At 41.1% G+C, this 6,000-nt stretch overlaps 1 long non-coding RNA gene across 3 annotated transcripts in view; it reads left to right on the top strand.

Annotated features, from left to right (window-relative positions):
- The window catches only part of LOC111269535 (uncharacterized), a 48,632-nt gene that overhangs the window by 19,825 nt on the left and 22,807 nt on the right, over nt 1-6,000 (top strand). The gene's annotated exons all lie outside the window — the stretch shown is intronic.

Genomic DNA, 6,000 nt, shown 5'->3' with positions numbered 1-6,000 from the left:
TATATATATATATATATATATATATATATATTGTGCAATAAAAATCTTGTGGACGGTTTATAGATGTTTTACTTATAGGCTCTTTTTATTTTAGATGGGGTAACGGCTTCGTGTATGAGCGCCATGGATACACGATTTTTTCGCGGTTAGTAGATTCTTCGGAAAACCTTACACTGTATAATATGCGTCGGTGCGTTTTATAACGGATGCAATGCCAAAACTCTAAAGTAATAGGATGTTAAACAGCGGTGACCTGAATATCGTTATCTATAACATTTTACTAGCAAAGCAATCCACGATACATCATTGTGACATTTAGACATATAATCGGGAAAAATCGATTTCGATCAAACCTTACGGGTCTTATATAAATGGCCCTTTTCCAAATTAGCCATAGACGACCTGCAATGCCACAAAATGCTCCTTTTAGCTTACACTAGGCAAGAAGAGGCTTGCACAAGAAGAGCTCGCTAATTTCAATTGCTAGAAAAATATACATTTACATATAGCTATTTTTACGTACGATTTTTCTGCTTACAAACTAGTCTCAACAGTATATGAACGTTTTGGTATACTTTACTCTAATTTTCGAAAACTGTTCATCGAGTCATTGAGCTATCTATAATTATACTTACGTGTAGGAATCAATGTAGTATCAATAACTTATTTAAAGATAAGCGTGTCTTCAATTATGTACAATTAAGATCGGTAGTAGCATACACTATTGCAAGCTTTCGGATAGTACTTTCTGATCGGACTGCCAGGCGTATATGAACTAAAGAGTAATGTTTTTTTTTGATGCTCATAGGTAATTTAGAATAACAGTAAGTTAATCATCGGACCGATTCAGCGGAACTGAGGACGTTCACGATATTTAGCTTGGTAGATTCTCTGGCTCGCTGTTCTAAACTGGTATTGAAATAATTACTTTTTACAATTGAAGATCGTCGCATTGCGTCTTCGCAGCTTTAGCATCGTCACTATAAACCTGGACGGTAACAAGGGCATTAAAAATCCTGTTGCAGCTTGTATAGTGTTCAAAAATAGAATGAATACATGGCATATTCATGCTTGGAGCCCTATATCGGGCAGTCGGGCTAAGCCCTCTGCGTAGCATCGCTTTCTGATATCATAGCGATTTCTCTTTACTTCTGCGCAACTGTTGGTGTTCAGCGATCGTGAAGGCTTTAAACGCCAACGGTACTGACAGGGCGTAGCCCCAAATAGTACATTTTTCCTTTTGATTTCTCTTTAGAAGTACCTAAGAGAGAAACTAAGCGCCGAACCGCTCTGTTTTCACTCATGATCCTAATCCCGATATCCGAGTCGGATTTCGAAGCGACGAAGTATCTCTTTAATCCCATTGAAGATTATTTCCTTAGCGGCACTCCGATGCACCATCTGTGGTGTGAGTCAGCTGAAAGCCAAATGATCCGACGATTTCAGCTTGAGGTCACCGAACGCCGAAAGTCTGGATGCGTGCAAAATCAGCCTTTTGCAGCTGATCATAAGTGAGTCCGATGCCGCGAAAAGATCAAAGTAACTTATCGACATTACTTCGTCCGTCGAGGCAACTTCAATTCCGGTACGTCTGCCTTTGTTCTTAAAGAGTGAAAGTGCTATGTTGTGTGTTGTGTATAATAAGGACATTTGTTTTACTTTTAACCAAGCGTCTGAGAGCCACCAGACCAAAGATGATGTGGGCGGCACTTTCGGACATGGTCGAAACGGTATCCGATACTGATCCAGCCCAGAGCGGTCGACGCAGCTCTGTGGAGTAAACAAGCCGATATCTCAGTGCACCACAGCAACAGTAAAGCTTATTAAACCTTCTCTCACGTAAATTCGATATGTGAAGTAAAGAAACCTCGTGACAGTTCGGCAAAACAATTTTCCCCTCTGAGAGGCCCTATTTTATCAGCAGAAGTGTCATGTGTAGTGGAAATAACAATTAAATAGAAGGTGGCCGAATTTTTTCCAAACTGTCAGAAGACCGTTTTCAGAGGGTGTCAAAAAAGCCGAGTCTGTATCACCGACGCTAGACTGAAACAAGCGAAATATCGATGTCTCTGTTTCTGAGGGCCACCGGATGATCTGTGTCAGAGGCCTCCTGGAATGAACTTAGCGTAACTTTCTTTTATGGATGGTAAATGAATTGTTAATTAATGAATAACGTGTTGTCCTGTGCTGTTGAATCGAATGAGTACCCTGACGGCAGCGCTTTCTATACCATTCTGTAACACAATATACATATATGCATGGCATATATCTTTTCAAGACAGACGAAGACAGTATAATTCTTCACTACACGCAGGTTTTGTTAAGTGACGCGTCTTTCATGCATGCACTAATTATAGACGAAATAAATCGGTGTGGATCGAATTCCGTGCTTAGGTACTAAGAGTACTAAGTAGGAAGATCACATACGGATACATTTTGTTTAGACCAGTTGAAAAGGAACGATCGAATCCCTAGCGAGATCAGAGCTTTATTGTTAAGTTTATTCGTTAATTCTGTTCGAATATAAGTACAATTGAACCCCATACAATCTATATACTCAATTTGTTAATTGTTTCTTGTCTATACTACGATTTCTTGTCTTCTATAGCTTGCGATGCGGACGGATAACTAAGAACTACTCGTATACTGCTGTTTTTAGGAGTTCTTAAAATGTCTAATAGTGGAAAATGGCACTAACGAAATAAAAAAGAAACATCGGCTACTCTATGGCCGGTAGCGAAGAGGTATGTGAATGACAGGGGATTAAAAACTTTTGAATTCATACTATTTATTAATCTTCCCATATTGAACATCGTGAGACAATCGTGTACTAAGAATATCCGTCTAATAGACGGAAACGTACCGAGCGCGGGCACGGATAAGCAGGGCCGGTTTTCGCCGGTAGCCTATTGGACCCTTCTGGCGAACGGCCAGGACGTAGGGGTCATGACACAGCAAGATGGTCGTGTGTAGTCCCTGTTGGCGTTATATAATCTGTATATGAAGAGAAGGACTATCATATTTGTAATAGGTCGGATATTGAATGTCGCAAACACATAACGAACTAATTGGTCCTAAACCATTTGACTTCTAATACAAATTTGTGAAGTCCATCGAGAACTATACTTTCGACCAAGTATAAGACATTTAGCCTAACTTAAAAGGTCAGCCATACGGCGATTTTTACGTTATATTCTTCCCCGTCGACCTGAAGTGGGCCTATGTCATTTGAGTAAGTGTAGTGCTGCAAGCCAAGTTCTCAGATGGGTGGTCTAGTGCAAGTAGTGCTTTTGTTCACCAAAAAAGTCTAAATTTTCAATTTGATTTCTATAGGTGTTAGCTAGCTCTTTATGGCTCGGTTGTCACTGACAATTTTACAGAGCGCTCTCTTACCAACGATACTTGCGTCTCCCGTACCACGATATGCGCGTTCGTATTTGCTATTGAGTATCTCTCATAACAAACTTCGTTTACAGCTCTCCAAGAGAGACAGGCAGTAGTATTGCGTTATTCTACTATTTTTTGGCCAAGTTAAGCGGTCGTACGACTTTAGTATTAAAAACTACACTTAATTAGAGCACCTTCAAGGAGTTGTCACCCGCTACGTAAATGATAAGAAGAAAATGTACGGAAGATGCAATTATCTTCCACAAGAAAAAGAACACCTTTGTTGTGAATATACGCATTCGTCAGATATTGATCGTTAGACATTGTTTCGGCAGGACAACAGAAGGTGACATCGTGCAGCGAAAAAATTTGTATTTCAAATATCGGTCTACGTTTTCGCCATGAAAATAGCCAGCAGAACACGTAAAATCCAACCTGCGTGCAAGGTTGCTTGGAGCGGTGACTTAACGCCGCGTATTTACAGCTACAAATTCGAAATTATTCGAGTAATACTTACGTTCTAATGTATGCATATTGTTTAATAGACGGTTTTTTTGATCTTCGGCTACCCTCAATTCGCCTGTGACCGTTCAATGAAAATTCCTCAGTTTTCATTTGCTATTAAACGGAGAAATGAAACTGGTGAGGCCAAAAGTTTTCACTCACTATCTTCGTGAAAGAAACTTGTTATTGTTTACATTCGCGTTCTCCCGTTCGCTCATGGATATAAACATGTATGTTGCTGAACGCGGGAATCCTGTTCAATTATTTTCAATAAAAACCTACGTCTGCTATGCTGTTAGTGCCTCTCTAATAAGATATTATAGATTAAAGTTGTATTTTTTTAAAAGAACTTGGAACTCAGTAGTTCACTCTAGAGCTGTCTACCGCTTTTCCTATAATTCGATAATATGCTATACAACGACATAGAATTTGTGTCAATAAAGAAAGTTATCATACTGTACAACAAAAGGCAAACTGAAGTTTTGAAACTGGTATAAAAGCCGTCTGCTTTGATTCAGACCAACTTTAACTTGCGAACTTAGGTAGTTTTGGCGACAAAGATTTCGTAATGATTTTTGTTTGCAGCGATCGAACCCTCCGAATCAATTGGCTGTTTACTTTTCTCGTCGCTAAAATGTGGCTGGCAGAGAACTGACTTCCCTATTTTCAGCTTGGGTAATTTAGCAATACATGCCCAGGTTTCGATCAACATGTTTCCATTCGTATGCATTCTCTTACTATCAAAATCTTGAGTCTTCCATGATAATGCTGTGAACGTCTTACTATGAGCTACGACCGCTAAACAGCAGCGATACGCTAATCGACGACACGGACACGTATCTGCCACCGGCCAGCCACGGGGCGGGCAACACGAACGCCTATAGACGGACGGCGAAGGATCCCCTCCAACAGTAAGCGTGGGTACCAGCAAAGATTGTATATAACTCGAGTAGGTGCCCTAGCCAAGAATGCTCTAACTGCAACGACAATAGAATCTTTTTCTCTTTGTATGAAGTTTTCCTTGCGAGAAACAACCCTATATAATATTCGAATTAAATTCAGGCGTCGATAAACCCAACAATCAATTTTGGATGGAATCCTGCCTCACCTACATTCATTAAGCATACGTTGGCAAAACCATACGTACCTTTATCGTGAGACAAGAGCGAAGTTTATCAACTTCGCTCCGATAAAACCCAAAAAGGGGCTACAAGCCCTGAGCGAAGACTTTCAACTGGGACCGAATAGGAAAAAGGTGATACGTTTGCAACCAAAGAAACTGAGAGATTCAGCATCGCCTCTTGTTGCGGTGCGTCAGCGGTGTAACATCCTGGTCCTGCTACAGTAGCAACTATGACAGATTTGATATGTCCGATGGCTATGAGTTGGGTGAGCATCTTCCGATTTCGCTCGTTAAAAACTTAGCTGTTCTTCAAGGCTTCAATGATCCACTAGCTGTAATAGACTACTGGGCACCGTCCAGCGGATCACCCCATAGGCCAAACAGCTCAACGATATCAAAGAGATGAAGGTAACAAGCAGATGAGGAAAATAAGGGTATTACTAATTGAAATGCTGGACGCCGACTTTGTAGGTCGACCAAACGTTACCGGTTACTACCTAATCAGCGGATAGGGTTTTTTGGCCCCTAGAAACATCATCATACGTTATGTCGCATTAGGCGGCAATTGGACACCGAACTATATCAGTGGTGCAAAGCCCATTAAAGATTTCTAATAGAAGGGAAAACAAGCTTGACAAAGTTGCTATGTACTGCCACTGGCCTTTCGTCTCAACGGCTTAGAGAGAAGCTTTAACTGATAGTTCAAGTGGGAGCAGCGGACGACATGGCCAGAGCGAGCCACAAAGCTGGTCAGTTCCATAGCCTGCGGTGGAGATAACGTGGACGCGGGCAACGATTTTTGAGGATGCTTAACGCTCTCGAGGGTTTCATAAGTAGAAGGCCAAATCATTGTACCAGAAGCTAAGATCACAGCCGCGAGTAGATAGAAACATATTCGGTGGATATTGCCCGTGGAGGAAAAACCGTTCGCGCTAGCGGAGCTTCAGGGCGATGGTGTGGACAAATATAGAGTTGCTTCCTGACAG

The sequence above is a fragment of the Varroa jacobsoni genome, unplaced genomic scaffold (assembly GCF_002532875.2).
Source record: "Varroa jacobsoni isolate VJ856 unplaced genomic scaffold, vjacob_1.0 scaffold_1393, whole genome shotgun sequence".
In the NCBI taxonomy this organism is placed as follows: Eukaryota; Metazoa; Arthropoda; class Arachnida; order Mesostigmata; family Varroidae; genus Varroa; species Varroa jacobsoni.
This window is presented reverse-complemented; position numbering and strand designations above follow the sequence as displayed.